The 17198-nt window shown below is 42.9% G+C and overlaps 1 protein-coding gene across 1 annotated transcript in view; it reads left to right on the top strand.

Annotated features, from left to right (window-relative positions):
• Positions 1 to 17198, top strand: part of CEP295 (centrosomal protein 295) — a 582564-nt gene that overhangs the window by 374725 nt on the left and 190641 nt on the right. The gene's annotated exons all lie outside the window — the stretch shown is intronic.

Below are 17198 nucleotides of genomic sequence, written 5' to 3'. Positions count from 1 at the left end.
ATTTCCCGACACCAAAAGACACCCCTGCACCCGGCGCCCTGCGGCTCCCTGTGCCTTCCGTTGGGGTGCCTACCTCTTCTCCAAGATCCCAACTTACCTCTTGAAATGGTAGTCACACCTGAAGAATCTCCGCCCCCGAGCCTGCAGCCTTTGTTCACTTTTTAACTTTCCCATTGGATAACATTGAGCGTCCGACGGCTCAAAAGCACCCTGCACCCAGCCGCCCGAGTGTCGCTGGAAGTGCAACTACTACCCTACTCTACTTCCCCACTTTCCCTGATTAATTGACCAGGAGCTCAGCTCCCACTGCCGCGTGGCCTGCTTGCTTGCAGCCACCAACCACAGGCCCCCTACCCTCCATTGGATTGCATTGGGTCTACTCTCTCTGCACCGGGCTGCCCCTGTGCCGCTGAGGGTGTACCTAGTGTACCTTTCCGACTCTGGGAGACCCCTGAGTCTATGCCCAGAACCTTAACTTCACCAGTCGAGTACTCACCTGAAACCCGATAACTCACTTTCCTTCCATAGGATAACATTGGCTGGTTTGCCTCGAAAAATCTTCTAAGTGTGAAGTTTTGAAACTTTAAAATATTCATCTAAAATCAGCCGAATAACGAATTTTGAATTACTCACCTGTGATCAGGAGAGAAGCCAGTACTGTACCTTTCAGCCCAGTACTGAACCGCAAAAGTAATTATACCTGTACTTACCAGTAACCTGAATTTTCTTCCATAGGAAACCATTGATTGTTTTTCTGTGGAATTTCTTCTAAGTGTCTAGTTTTGCAAACTACAAATATTCCTTAAAAATCGCACCAACTACTAAAACGTAATTAGAACGTACTTTACCTGTAACCTGAATTTCCTCTATAGGATAACATTGCTGGATTTTCACTGAAAAGTTTCGAAGTGTGAACTTTGAAAATACAGTTATATTCTTTAAAAATCACTGCAATAACCAAACCACTTTTACTAAACTATTTTCAACTTAGGTCCTGAGACTGAATCTAGGATCCAGTCCTGGAGTTACAAAACGAATCTATAAAGTAATCAACTGCATTTATGTAGAAAAACCCATTGAGCTCAATGTTAAATTGTGTTTGAAACTATGTTGCCTACTGCAACCACTGTAACTAATGTACATGAAAAGTCTATTACCTTTTTCAAAGTAATTACCTAAAGCCATATTGAGAAAAGTATATTTTGATACCTGTTGGTTCTAGAAATAAAACAACTACATCTTTGGATATAAAAACAATTGGCCCGGAGTTCAGTCATTGAGTGTGTGAAACCTTTGCTGACTGATTGGGTACAACAAATGCTTTACACTGTCCACTGACACTGCCTTACTGCTCGACCAAGCTACCACTTTAGAGAGTAAGTTCAGATCTGACTTTAACCTCTGTTATACCTCTGGAGATTGGGGACTCTATGCACACTGTACCTTACTTTGGTCCAGTATATATAGAGCCACTTTCTTACACCGACCCCAAAAGAACCCTCTGCACTGAGTCCCACAGTCCGAGGAAAAGTGGACCAAGGGTGTACCTGTGTGCCTGAGAATCTCAGGGATCGAGCAGCCTTGTGGTTCCCCCGACTGGTTCACCAGTCCCACCTTGAATGGGACACCCATCGCCGTGACACACCTCTGCACCCGGACACCCACTGGGCCTCCCTAGGTGGCCTGTTGGTGTAGCTTTGGACCTTACTTCATACTCACCTTAAGTCCAGAATCAGAGTCCTGTAAGTCTCTGACAAGCGCCAAAATGCAATACATGTTTTTGATCCAGAAAGTGTAGTGTTCACGTTTGAAAACAGTAAAAATGTATAACTTGAAAAAGTACTTATCTGAATCCGATGATCTTGGTATCTAAATTTATTTAAAAGTATGTGTTATTTTTATAAATTAGTGCTGGATTTCTTAATTGAGTGTGGTCTCACCTACTGCCTTTGTGTGTGTAATAAATGTTTAGCACTACCTTCCGATATGCCTAACTGCTCGTCCACCCTACCACAAAAGAGAGCATTTGGGGTGTCATTTGTGCCTCTGTAATACCTTTGGGGTTTGAATGGACTGTTTACACACTGTACCTCTTTTTGGTCCACTATACAAACAGCTAGATTCCTACAGTGGGCGAGCAGTTTAGGCTTATCAAAGGGTAGTGCTAAGCATTTGTTGTGCTCACGGAGGCAATAATGACCCACATACTCAAAGAATATATCCGAGATCAATTTAGAAAAAGAACTCCTATTCATTTTGGTACCATGAACTTCGTAAGCAAGTAAGTACTTTCACAGGTTAGTAAAATGTTCATTTAAATGCATCTTTATGCAGCAATGCATTCCTATGGGAAAAAGGAATATGTTGCATATAGTTATTTACAGTCTGTTTCTGGGGGTCTCAGTAGCGATTGGTGACTTTTGAAAGTGGTGGGCGGGTGCAGCACTTAAGTGCCCCCCCCCCCGGGCCCCCCCTTTCCAGCCTCCCCCCCCCCCCCCCCCCCCCCCCCCCCCCCCTCCCGGGCACACACCCTCGCGCGTCATACACCCTACAATTCACTGCCGGAGAGCAGCCCGATGCAAGGAGGGTGGGGGGCAGCGGAGCAGTCCACTGCGTGCGCTTGCATACCTGCCAGTGGTCCAGGTGGAGGCAGTCGAAGTCCGCTTAAGGTCCGGGACGGAGGTTTGTGGTGTTGTGAGCTTAGTGCGCTGGGGAGCCGGGTTCGATCCTCGCATGGGCTCAGCATCCTGATTCTGGGCAATTCACTTATCTCCCTGTGCATACCAGAAATGATTGTGTCCTTGTGCAACGTAACTTGCGTTCGTGTAAAGCGCTCCGATACCTACAGGTCGAGATCGCGCTATATAAATCAGCAAAAATAAAAAAATGAAAAGCACATTAAGTACTCACTGATGCAGCTATCAGCTTCATCACGATGTTTCTCTTAGCCCGTGTTGAAGCTGGTTCAAGGAAGGAGGGCTCAGGAAGCAGTATTTTAAATCCCGCCTCCGATTGTCATAGGGTGACTGTATCAACAGTCATCCAGTCAGAGGAGGAGGCGAGATCCTAGAACTAGAAGACTGTTCTAAATTTAGCAACGTCAGAGATTCGGGCGCGCCAAAAATCCGACCGAAGTCCTGGAAAACCAGCTGCTTCAGGTAGCGTCTGCTTGCCCTCACTACTGCTTCACAGACACACTCTGCACATGTGTGACTTGGGCGATATCGAAAACTGACGTCCACCACACACGCTCAGGGTGTGTTTGTACACTGCCTGCTGCACTGCTACCAGAGTACCACAGCCTCAGACCACCAGTCTCCTTTCAATCTCTTTCTCCTTCTTCTGATACTGGTGGTGCTCCACCCCATATGCCCTCATGCAGGAACCGCGACTGGGGGTCTTTGTGGATCACTCTGACTTCTTCCTGGGCGGCTGCTGCGTTGGTACAACCGGGAAGTGGCATCACGGTAAACCAGACTATGCTGTTTTGGTGCCTGCTGACAGCAGGGGAGTAGCTCCTCTACTCCAAGGGAGTTTGCTGGCAATTTGTGAAGAGCTGGCAGCCTACCGGGGTTCTTGGTAGAGTTTCAGCTGCAGGACGAGCCGGTTACTTCACAATTGTCGAGACTGGTGCAGGCAGGCAGGGTTTAGCACCAAAAAGGTCCACAGGAAGGCTTCATCTCTCGTGGCGCTTTGTCCTCGACTTCTGGATCCATCGAATCTGAGTTTCTGGTATCAGGGGTGCCATCTAAATACTCAATTTAGGGGCCTTTAAGGGGAGTGACCGGTAGTAGCCAATGGGCTACTTATCGTTAGGTGACTACACTCCCTATGTGAGTACTTCCTTTGGGAAGTGAGCTTAACCCTGACCCAGTGAGCCTAATTCCACCAAAATCCAAGATGGTGGAAATCTAGTTTTTGTGTTAACACAGTGGGTAACATCTTCCAGGTCTGGGGGAAGCCGGGTCACATATCAAAGGTGGCAGATGCCTTTGAGAACTCCTGCCTTGATATGTTGATTATTAGCCATCCAGCTTTGGGAAGGTGACAACACATCCGGCCAGAGCAGGCTTTGTTTTCACCCTCATCTCTGAGGATGAAATCCAGCATGGGCTCTCACCTGCAAGGGGGTCATAAATCTGTCTGAGGGGGCAGCCGGTACACAAGAGGTTTGTAGGTTTTTATGGGGTACTTCTGAGATACCTTCTGGGTGCATGTATTTATAAATCCATCACTGGAATGAGTAGGTTTATTAATACAAGATGTTCGATACCAAACATCTTTGATTTCAGTGAAGCCATCATGTAGCAGGGGGATTTGTAATCACCAGTACTCAATACATATACTCACAAAGGCTTCCCTGTTCACTGGCAATGTCCAAGAATTAACTTGGACATCACAGGGGCATATCTGCTCATGCAGATATGTCCTCATATGTAATGTAATGCACCCTGCCTTAGGACTGTAAGGCCTTCTGTAGGAGTGACATTACAGGCAGTGTCTGCAGGCATGGCCCACGGGAGGTGTGCCATGTTGTGTCTTCACTTTTGCGTGCACCATGTCACAAAGCCTGCAGTGGCAGTCTTCAGGAGAGTGGTGAGGGGTCCCTTAGGGTGGCACAATACATGCTGAAGCTCTTGGGAGACTTTCTTTAGGCATCCATGCCTTAGGTACCAGGGGGCACCATTTACCATGGAGTTTCAGGGGTGCTGCCGGTATTGCCAATTGGGGGAACAATTGTACAGTTTTATGGAAACTGTGGACCTGGATAGCAGAAACTCAGTACAATTCTGTCGAGATTGCATCGGATACCAGGTGAAAAGGGGAAGTGACCTTGTCAAAAAGGGGCACTTTCCTACAGATGCTTAAAGGAAATATTCCAATTTTTTAGGCGTTCATACATTACTAAATCATGGGGCGTGCTGTTTCCTACAAAGACATTAAAGGTAGGTTGTGTTTGTGTTCTACTTCTCACATGACTGTAGATTGATCTACACTTAGGACTTGGTGACCTCTAGATCAAGGTAATGTATGCCTTAATATGTAAAACTATTAAAACTTCAGAGAGTGAACTTACATTTTCACATTACTGTATCCTTCATGCTGCATTCTGAATTTCCATCCCAATTAGTTTGTGTACATCAATTCGAATAACGTTTTGGATCCAGTAAGAAGGCTTCATGGGCTTGAACTCGTTTCCCAGAGATTTTTACTGTTTTGGTATCCCAAAAATCAGTTCTTATTCCAGCCTAACCCTCAAGGTGCCTAGAAGCAAACCCTGTGAGAAGGTCCATCTGTTTAAAGTGTTCCCCAGTTTCTTTTTTATTTTGGACCTCTGGTTTCTGACCTCAGCAGTGGTGAGAGGCCTGCAGAATAGGTTTCAGTTACATATGTTACATCCTTAAATGGTGTTAGGTTTCTAGTGCAGCCCATATTAAAATGCGATTGGGCTCACTTTATCTAATTCTAAAATAAGAATTATCACAATTACGCTGACTGTAGACACTCTGGGCCACCCCTGAGGTGTACTTATATGAAAGTTATGTTTTGAGGTTTTTCTTGCAGACATAAAGGACTGGCAAGCTGACCAACCAGTTCAATCTGCCCTAAATTCATATGGTCACCTTTAATTAATAGAAAAGTCTTGGTCATGGTTAAACATTTTTTAATATACTGAGTGTTCATGTCATTTAGCTCAAAGTGCTACAGTCTTATAAATGAAATCCAATTTAATATTTTCTTGAGATATGGGAGATATAATATGTTCTCTTTTACAACTAGGAGTTAATTACATGTTTGGAGCTGGAGAGAATTCTAGTCTTGCAGTGACAATTTGTCTCTGCCAAGCTTTAAAATGCTTTTGGACAAATTCAGAGGATCTGGGCAAGGATTTTCCAAGACTGAGTGTTGCCCCACAAAACGTTTAATTGGCTTTCCATCTCTTCCTTTTGTTGAACTTTACATCCCTCATAGACCATTTAGTTACCCATGCATGTAAAGGGTTCTGTGCATGTGATTATGCACTGTGTGTATGCTTATTTGTGGTGAAGGGGAGTTGCCTCGGGTGCCAATGATTAACTTGTGGTTTGAAAAAATGCTGTTTTTCCGAAGAGCTTGGGAGATTTCTTCTGGCATGAAACTTAAAAGAAAAAAGGTGGTATTTCATGTATGGTTTAGTAACGAATATCCAAGGTATACATTTCTGGAAGTGAGTATTAGTTTACCAAATGTATTCCTACTTAGAGGCTCGCATACAGGTGGTCTGTTTGACTGTGTGATTTTTCCCTTTTCGATACATGTGTAATTTATACATCTGCTAGAGACTTCTAGCTGCAGATATCTTACCTTTAAAAATTACACAGGCGTCAGGCTGAATACGGAAACTTTTGCTGAGCAATACCTCTTGCGCGCGACGTCGGGTGGCTCCATTCGGCTCTGCGTGACGGCGTCGTCAGCACGGGTTATGGCGTTGCGGTTCCTATATAGGTGCCTCCTGGGTGCACGGACATCATTACTTTTCTTTCCGTGCCAGTTAAGCGCTAATCCAGGAAGAGCTACACCTTTGCTGCTTTTTGGCAGGCTTTTCCTAGACTTCTGTCGAAGTTTTTGGGAATACGACTTCGTGTGCCATACACCACGTTTTTGAGCAGAACGACCCCGTTGAGGAGCCCTCGGTTCGATGTCGTCTGCTCCGGCCACAACGCTGATGGGGGCCCTCAGGGATCCGATCCCAGATCTGGTTTGACGCCAGTCGTGCCAATGCGACCTTCCCCGCCATCAAACCCAAAGTCGGTTCATGCAACGTCACCGATGCACGTCCGAGGCGCTAGCCCCATCCTCATCCCCGACGACACGGAGCCGGAATGGCGCAGTTTGATGCCGATTCTGACATCGACAGAGCCCAGAGGTTCTATGTAGTCACCTGAGCACTTTGAGGATGTGCTAGGCTCAGGAGGGGATTGGGAAGGGCCAGGGGACCCTCTTGAACAACATGAAGTCTCTGCGCGGAATTTGGACTGGAATGGGGAACTTGGGGAAGCCAGTGGACTAGATACTTCTCCTCAAGACACTGGCATGCTCTCTCCGCCAGTAGAATTCAACAGAAGGAGGTACCCCTGATGTCTATAACAGGGAAGGGGGTCTTTGTATCAGAAAACAAGAATCCCTGTTTAAACAATGGTAGGCTAAAGTGGCCAAACAGAATAGTACTAGATGGGGTAGGAGATAAATGGGTAATTATCCTTATGATAATTCACTCATAGTAACCTATTCAAGCAGGCAAGGACTAAACATTCACACAGCAGTATTCAAAAGTATACTCCACAGATCAATTTTTGTTGGTTGTACAAAGGTTAAAACAATTTATTACCTCCCAGTATGGGTTACAATCTACACATGATAAAAAACAATTAAATTAAAAACCACCAAAGGTGGTAAGGCAATGAATATATAGTAGAACAAAACAGTTGACGCGGCGCTTCGGTGTATTTCTAATTCTTCACACCTTCTTCAGGACTTTTGTAAAATATTCACTCAATGTCTATAAAGTTAAAAAATACATTTTACTATATGATTTCATGTATATATATAAAAAACCAACAACTTTACGTTCCTACTGCCTTGCTCAAAAAGTACACAGCTATTATTCTTAAATGCATTTCTTATCTACAACCCCTAGACAAAACATTTCTTGATCCAAAAAACACACAGTTCATTTATAGCATTGTTGATAGAATCTCACAGGCATTGTTTTCTATAAAATCTATCGGTTTAGTGAGCTATCTTCATGTCTCCTTGTGCATGCAGACATTATTAAGAATTACCTGGTTTGATACGGACAAGGCTTAAAATTTCCTTTCCTTTAAGCTTGAATTGCTTTCAATAGGGTATCATGGACTGTTTGAAAATAAACATAGAGTACTATTTTAGTGATTTTGCCCTTATTTTCACATTACCGAAATAACCGGTATTGTGCATTTAGATACGGGGTATTTACCTTCGCATTCAATTGAAGAGAGCCTACGTGTACACGGAGGAGCCACCGTCAATGTGATAGAATGGTCATCTTTTTCTTAGGATCTAGAAAAGTCACATTAATTCCAGTACTTATTAATTATGCATACTAGGGGTCTACATTAACCATCATGTTTATACCATGACCAGCACTACTAACCTGTTTCTGTTTATTTCTCAGAAAGTCTTTGAAGATATTGACCAAGGTACGATAATCTCGTTGTGCCAATCTTCACCTTCTTGCTATGAGTGAAGTGGTCTGATATAAAAAATAAAAGGGAATGTATGTTAAGGATCTTATCAACACTATGCGCTTGGATTATGCATGGTTTTCTTAACTTTACGTAAAGATATTTCACTAATGATGTTGACCCAGTTATATGTGGTTGATCTAGACGCCAGTTGTCTGTTTGTAATTACCATGGATAGTGTGCTTATGTTTTCATTACTCAAGGCTGATACGATTTGTAATTTTTACTTTAGCCTTCACAAAAGAAATTTTTCAATGAAAAAAAAACGGCAATCTTTAAATGTTACCGCTTTGCCAAACCCCACTTATTTACTTTTTTGGGTAGAAACCTTGAACTACATTTTGCTCAGTAATCCCTCTCTCGTGGGAATAATTTAATCCTACAGCCTAGATCTCCTCAAGTTTTTAAATAAAGGGGAGAACGATATGCGCATTTCGGCGAGTATATTGCCTACCTCTGATGCAAAAATCGGCCTCCCTGCTCCTCCGTGTGTCAGGACTCCATGAAGATTCGAGATAGAATAGATCTCTCTAAAACTCATCTATTTATGCTGCCGCCGCCTATCTTAACCCGGAAGTCGTCTGAACGAAGCGAGTGCTTAGATTATATATCGCGTTTATCAAGAATGGATAGTGTGATCTTAACTTTTTATTTTAATGAATACTTCGTCTTCGAAATTAATTATGCGAAAGCATCTTATATGTCAGAGATACCTAATTTTTATTAATGTCAAGGATTGCTGACCAAGTGGATTGCTGAACTTCGTAATTCAGCACCACAAGCCCTTAAATTTTAATATAAAGGACTCAGAAACCGAAATGGCAATAGCGACTTACTAAAGCTCCCTATGTTTACAATGGTATCTTATCTGATCCGCATAGAGATGTATATGCTGTTTTCGACATACTAGAATAGTGTCGGCCATTTTGTGTTGGGACATATAAGTTAAAACGGGTCGGCCATTTTGGATAGGAACATGGCTAAAATGAGTAATGTCGACCCTTTGCACTGAAACCCGGTTCGAGGAAACTCACATTTGCCTATTGCGAGTTTCTTGTGTGTCTTGTTGATATTGACATATTGTACAATAAATCATAATACATTACATGGTACATTTCAATGCCATTCTGTTATATTATCAATAATAATGAATATTTACAATGTATTTACTGAATGAAACTATTTCGTTATCCTGAAACAGCAAGTTACATAAATAGTCAACACAGTCCAAAATTATAAATTATATGTGTTATCTAAAATCTTTGTGATTGAACAGATCTAACATGGCAATCGATCTGTGACTAGACTTCATGATCGCTCGCTATTACTTTAACAATACAATTTTTATGTGAAAACCTAGTGAGTCAAATATACAGATATACATGTCGTCCTACTTGTAGAAAATCAACAAGCTATAGTTCTTTATTCAGATTTTTAGACTGACATAAAATCTAGCATATCTGACACCTTTAAAAACTGTTGTTCATATACAGGAGTTCACTAACACACCTGCTTCTCCCTTTTATTTGTTTAGAGAAAAACGGGAGAGTATTCTACCTAAATGTAACTATGCATAGCAGCTTGGAGATAAGGAAGGGACTATCAGATGTTATTATTATCAGATTATAATATTATAAGATTATTCTTTCCCATTCCTCTCTGTTGTTAAGACCAGTTCGGAATGTATCGAATAGGGACATAAAGAATTGTTCTCTCTTTTTCCTTTTATTATTGAAATTTCCGCCTCTTGAGTTATGCATTATAACTTCGACCACACACCACTTAAGGTCTTCTAATTTATGGTTGTGTGTTGTCCAATGTTCCACCAGTGGAGCAGATTTCTTTTTTGTCCTAATGGCAGACCTGTGTTCAGTGATTCTTGTTTTAATTTCCCTGGCTGTTTCGCCTATATAGGCTTTATTACAGGGGCATTTAATCATGTATATTAAATCTTTAGTTTAGCAGTTTGAAATTTTTTTACATTGTATGATACGCCATTGTAATTTATCAGGTTACCTTTAATCATAGATACACAATTAGAACATGTGTTACACGTGAAATTTCCAGTGGGTAGGGGGGTTCTGTTGATAGTATTTGTAATGTTGCGGGTCTTGTCTTTGTAGGTGTGAACCAAACAATTTTTAATTGTTCTATTTCGGCGGAAACTGAACATTGGTTTAGGGATTTTCTCACCAGGTCTATTGTTTAATAAAGACCAATTGCGATTGATATTTTTTATTTTATTACTTGCTATGCTATAGTTAGTCACAAAGATCAGTCTACCATTGTTCTTGTCCATTTTTTCTTTGTCTTTATTGAATAGTGTTTCTTTGTTGTAATATTTCGCACGTTTGTATGCGCGTTTAATCAGTTTATCAGGATAACCCCGGTCTCTAAGTTTCAACGAAAGGGCATCCGCATGTCTATTAAAATCATGTAGATTGGTGCAATTGCGTCTAATGCGCAAATATTGTCCGAAAGGTATGTTATCCTTTTGACTATTCGGGTGGTTACTTTTGTAATGTAACAATGTGTTACGATCACTTGGTTTGGTGTAAAGATCCACCCCTAGTGTCGCATTTTCCACTCTAATCTTGATATCTAGAAATTCGATTGCCTGTTTGTTAGAATTGGAAGTAAATTTGAGATTTTTATCTCCCAAGTTCAACCAAAGTAAAAAATCATTGAGTAACTCTACTGTACCTGTGCAAATAAAAAAAATGTCATCAATATATCGCGACCAACATGTAATGTTCTCGCTGAAAGGTGCTATATTGTTAAAAATTTGCTTATCTTCGAAAGCCGCTACATATAAGCAGGCTAGACTTGGGGCGCAAGTAGCCCCCATACTGGTCCCCTTTATCTGCTTAAAAAAGTTGTCTTTGAATAAAAATATATTATTTTTCAAAATGATTTCCGCACACTCCATAATAAATGTTGCATGCCGACTCAAATCATCAGTCCCATTTTTTAAGAGGCCCTCTAACATGGTGATGGTGTCATCCTGCGGGATGTTGGTGTAGAGGGCCTCTATGTCAAGAGTCACTAACCATTTAGTGGCGATATCAAATGGTAGGCCTTCTATTTTCTCAATCATACACGTAGTGTCTTTTATATACGCTTTTTGATCTGTTACTATTGGTTGTAAGAACCTATCTATATATTTACTAAGGGGTTCTGTAATAGAATCAATGGAGGATACAATTGGACGCATTGGAGGATCCAAAAGATTTTTGTGGACTTTAGGAAGTCCGTATAAGGCGGGGATAATAGGTGTCTCATTTTAAAAAAAATTGTATTCATCCCGGCAAATGATTTCATCTTCAAACGCAAAATTGACAAGCACATGTACCTTATGGATAAGGGTATCCCAATCCCGTCTACTAGAGGGACAGTAATGTTCAGGATTGTTCAAAAGTAACATCATTCTTCTTTCATAGTCTTCAGACCTCATGAGGACTATGCTCCCACCCTTATCACCAGGTTTGATGGTTAAAGATTCATTATTTTCTAGAGTTTTTAGAGCAGCTCTTTCCGCTTTATTTAAATTATTGGGTCCTCTTAAAGGGTGTACTAAAAGTTCTGCAATGTTACTTTCAACTACTTTTTCAAAGAGGTCTATTTGTTTATTCACCATACCCACATGGAGTGTCCAAGTTGATTTGGGTTTGAGGCCCGATTTGTTAGTCTGGCCTTCTCTTGGGGGCTTATCTTTAAAAAAATCTTGCAGCCTAATCTTTCTAAAAAATCCTTGTAGGTCCCTTGCTAAGTTATACTTGTCAACTCGGTTACTAATGGCAAATCCTAAGCCCTTCTCCAAGACATCTATTTCCGTTTTATTTAAAATGATGTCTGAGAGATTGATGATAGCTGCTTTTTGTTTCAGTCCCATTTCGGCTGACTTCTCGTGTAGTATCTCCTCTGTTGAGGTTGAGGGAAAAATTTCCCTCTCCCATTGCCATTGCATAATCCAAGCGCATAGTGTTGATAAGATCCTTAACATACATTCCCTTTTATTTTTATATCAGACCACTTCACTCATAGCAAGAAGGTGAAGATTGGCACAACGAGATTATCGTACCTTGGTCAATATCTTCAAAGACTTTCTGAGAAATAAACAGAAACAGGTTAGTAGTGCTGGTCATGGTATAAACATGATGGTTAATGTAGACCCCTAGTATGCATAATTAATAAGTACTGGAATTAATGTGACTTTTCTAGATCCTAAGAAAAAGATGACCATTCTATCACATTGACGGTGGCTCCTCCGTGTACACGTAGGCTCTCTTCAATTGAATGCGAAGGTAAATACCCCGTATCTAAATGCACAATACCGGTTATTTCGGTAATGTGAAAATAAGGGCAAAATCACTAAAATAGTACTCTATGTTTATTTTCAAACAGTCCATGATACCCTATTGAAAGCAATTCAAGCTTAAAGGAAAGGAAATTTTAAGCCTTGTCCGTATCAAACCAGGTAATTCTTAATAATGTCTGCATGCACAAGGAGACATGAAGATAGCTCACTAAACCGATAGATTTTATAGAAAACAATGCCTGTGAGATTCTATCAACAATGCTATAAATGAACTGTGTGTTTTTTGGATCAAGAAATGTTTTGTCTAGGGGTTGTAGATAAGAAATGCATTTAAGAATAATAGCTGTGTACTTTTTGAGCAAGGCAGTAGGAACGTAAAGTTGTTGGTTTTTTATATATATACATGACATCATATAGTAAAATGTATTTTTTAACTTTATAGATATTGAGTGAATATTTTACAAAAGTCCTGAAGAAGGTGTGAAGAATTAGAAATACACCGAAACGCCGCGTCAACTGTTTTGTTCTACTATATATTCATTGCCTTACCACCTTTGGTGGTTTTTAATTTAATTGTTTTTTATCATGTGTAGATTGTAACCCATACTGGGAGGTAATAAATTGTTTTAACCTTTGTACAACCAACAAAAATTGATCTGTGGAGTATACTTTTGAATACTGCTGTGTGAATGTTTAGTCCTTGCCTGCTTGAATAGGTTACTATGAGTGAATTATCATAAGGATAATTACCCATTTATCTCCTACCCCATCTAGTACTATTCTGTTTGGCCACTTTAGCCTACCATTGTTTAAACAGGGATTCTTGTTTTCTGATGCTCTCTCCGCCAACAGTGGCTACGGAGGAGGGGGCATCCTATTTCATGGTGGTAAAGAGCAAAAACAACAGTTGATCGACAGAATGGAGAACAATGTCGTGCATTCACCCCAGTGCAGAGATCTGGGCCTAAATCCATTGTTTTTTTGCTCACCATGCCATTCCAGTTTGAACCCAGCCATTTGCAAATCAGTCTTGACCCTGTGTCCCATGGGAACAGTCCAGCCCGAACTGCCAAGCCAGGTTCTCCCTGGACTGGAAACAAGCATCCTAGGACCGGTTTCAGGCTTTCAGCCCTCATCAGCCAGGATAGTTTGATTCCAGTGGCATGGAGAGCACGTAACTCACGTCTAAGCATACCCGTCTCACTCGGGGTGACAAATGCAAAAACAACAGTTGATGGACAGAAGGCAGAACAATCCAAGTGGTTGGATGCATTTGGGAAAAAAAAATTCTTCTTCCAGCCTGGCATTGCAGTTTGTGAATACTGCATGCTTATTGGGCCGTGTCCCCATTCCCTTTGGTAGACGGGTGCGCAAGTGCTGCCACAAGACCGGGAGGAGGCCCAAGCTGTCAAAGATGAGACTCCGCAAAATTCAACATACGGTGTGGCCTAGATACGACTGATTCACTGGGCAGCTCGATTTCAACAATGGTGGCCTTGAGGCGCCGCAGCTGGCTTCATAAAACTGGCTTCTTGGGCGACGTTCAAGCAAATTTGATGGACATGCCCTTTGATGGAACCTGCCTTTTTGGGGAAAAGGCAGAATTGACCCTGGTCAGGTTCAAGGATTCTCGAGCTATAGCCAGATCCTTGGGCCTCTCCTCCACCCCATGTGTTCAGTCTTCCTTTCGCCACTTTCATGGCAACAGAAAGGGTTTCCAGCCGCATCAGCCATATCCAAGCCACAGACCCGCATGGACAGTCCAAGCCATGCGAGGACACCAGGCTCAGAATGGAGGCCAGAAGTCGTTGGTCACACTGCCCCCTGCAACCGCAGCCTACAAGCAGTCCTAGGCTAATTCTGCAGGACCACACTACTCCAGTTGGTGTGAGAATTCAACATCATCATCTTCCCCCACTGGAGATCCATAACATTGTACAAGTGGGTCTTGCGGATAGTCCAGGAGAGCTATTCCCTTCCTTTTCTTTCTTTTCCTCCTCTTATTCTGCCAAATCAAGAACAGATGACAGAATATAATTTGAAGTTGCTACAAGAGGAAGTTAAGGCTCTCTTGGCCAAGGGAGCAATAGAAAGGGTCCCAGTTTCAGAAGTAGGCAGTGGCTGTTATTCCCGCTACTTTCTGATTCCGAAGAAGAACAAGGGCCCATTTTAGATCTTCGGACCCTCAATCTCTTCCTCAAAAAGGAGAAATTCAAAATCCTCACTCTGGTTCAGGTCTTGTCTGCCCTAGACCAAGAAGATTGGATGGTAGCACTGGACCTACAGGATGCGTATTTTCATATTCCCATCCTGCCGAGCCACTGCCGTTACCTTTGTTTCAAGATAGGCTGCGAGCACTTTTAGTTGACGGTGCTCCCCTTTGGCCTTTCCAGTGCCCCTCGGGTGTTCACCAAGGTGATGGTGGTGGTCGCAGCTACTCTGCGCAGGTTAGGAGTATCAGTCTTCCCCTACCTCGACAACTGGCTGTTGAAAGCTTCCTCGCCCCAGGCTGTCGTCTCCCACCTTCAGACTACGGCGGACCTCCTGCATTCGCTGGGGTTCTCTATAAACGTGCCGAAGTCACACCTGACTCCTTCCCAGACGCTCCCTTTTATCTGAGCTGTTCTGGACACAGTGCAGTTTTGGGCTTATCCTCCTGAGCAGTGAGTCCAGGATATTCCGGCTATGATTCTGTTATTTCTGCCTCTAACCTGGATTTCGGTGAGACTGACTCTGAGGATGTTGGGCCTCATGGCCGCCTGCATCCTGTTGGTAAGACACACCAGATGGTGTATGCAGGCAAAGCAGTGGGACTTGAAGTTCCAATACACACAGCATTGGGGAAATCTCACCGAAGTGGTTCAGATCTCGGAAGGAACTGTGAAAGAGCTGCAGTGGTGGTAAACGAACCACGATCGGGACAATGGCAGACCCTCTCCCCCTTTCCCAACCAAATCTCACAGGCATGACAAATCCGTCACTTCTGGGATGGGGTGGTCACCAGGGAGAGGTGGAGATCAGGGGACACTGGATTCATGCTAGCCCTTGCCCAGCAGGACTCTGCCTTGGGAACCGTTAAGGGTTGCAATTCTGCTCTGTCTGCTTTTTTGCGGCTGCCAGACCTGCCCGCTCTCTTTAAGTCTCCTATTGTAAATAGATTTCTAAAAGGGCTGACTCACTTATTTCCACACAGGCCCTTTGTTATGCCACAGTAGGACCTTAATTTGGTCCTTATCTGTTTGATGTGCGCTCCCTTAGAGCCTTTGTACAATTGTCTCCTCTGTCTGCTGACCATCAAAACAGCCTTCTTGGTGGTGATTACATCTGCCCGGAGGGTGAATGAGTTGTAGGCACTACCTTGCTCGCCTCCCTATCTGTTGGCCTTTCCAGACAAGGTGGTGCTTCGCACCAGGGCATCCTTTTTGCCGAAGGTTGTGACCTCATTCTATCTGGGTCAGTCTATCACTTTGTCTACTTTCTTTACTCCCCCTGAATCCCTCTAAGGAAGAGAGCATCTCCACCGACTGGACCCAAAGAGAACGTTGTTGTTCTACCTTGACCACAAAAAAGAGTTTTGGGTGGATGACCAACTCTTAGTGGGGTATGTGGGAGCAAAGAAGTGACGGGCAGTGCAGAAAAGGGCCATCTCTCGCTGGATCATTCTCTGCATCAAGATCTGTTATGCCTTGGCAAAGAAGCAGCCCCCTGGGGGATTAAGAGCCCATTCCACAAGGGAAAAGGCTACAGCCTTGGCTCAGGGTGTCCCAGTCCAAGACATACGTCAGGCAGGGACATTGGATTCTCTGCACATGTTTGCAAAACATTACTGCCTTGATGGGCCAGTACGCAGGGACGGACATTTTGCCTGTTCAGTCCTGCAAGACTTCTTAGTCTAGAATGTGAGTCTGCAACCCACTGCTGGGATGGTATGGCTCGGGTATCTGATTCAAAGGTAATCAATTTGTAGCTAGTAGTCTCTTTCAGATGAATAAGTTACTTACCTTCGGTAACGCATTATCTGGTCTATCTACTCTTATCTACCTGCAGATTCTTTACCGCCACACCCAGACCAATATTATAGGGCTAGGGTTACTCCCCTTTCAAGGCCCTAGTTTTTCACACGACTACGTCTGTTACTTCGTGGCTCTGTGCTTCTGGCGTGGAAAGAACGAAGAGTACTAATGTACACGTACCTGGGTAGCGCCTATATAGGCACTGCGACGTCCTAACCGCCGCTAACTACGCCACTGACGTCACACGGAGCCGAATGGAGCCACCTGGCGATGCGTGCAAGGGGTATTGCTCAGCAAACGTTCCGGATCCGGCCTGACGCCTGGGAAATTCAAAGGTATGGAGTCTGCAGCTAGATAGTCTCTACCATATAATGCATTACCGAAGGTAAGTAACTTGTTCTGTACACCTCTTTTTGCAATACTGTGTTTAATTATATAAAAACTGTCCCCTTTTCTTTCCACATCAGTAATGTGCCGTTGCTGCTCTACTAACATTTGAAACTATGAAATGTGTGATTCTCTTAAGTTATCCATGTGGTCTTGTAGGGACTCTTGTACTGCTTGGGAATGTGCTGATCTCTATTTGGGTCATTTTTGTTCTGA

This window comes from Lissotriton vulgaris, chromosome 8, assembly GCF_964263255.1.
Source record: "Lissotriton vulgaris chromosome 8, aLisVul1.2, whole genome shotgun sequence".
NCBI classification, from domain to species: domain Eukaryota; kingdom Metazoa; phylum Chordata; class Amphibia; order Caudata; family Salamandridae; genus Lissotriton; species Lissotriton vulgaris.
This window is presented reverse-complemented; position numbering and strand designations above follow the sequence as displayed.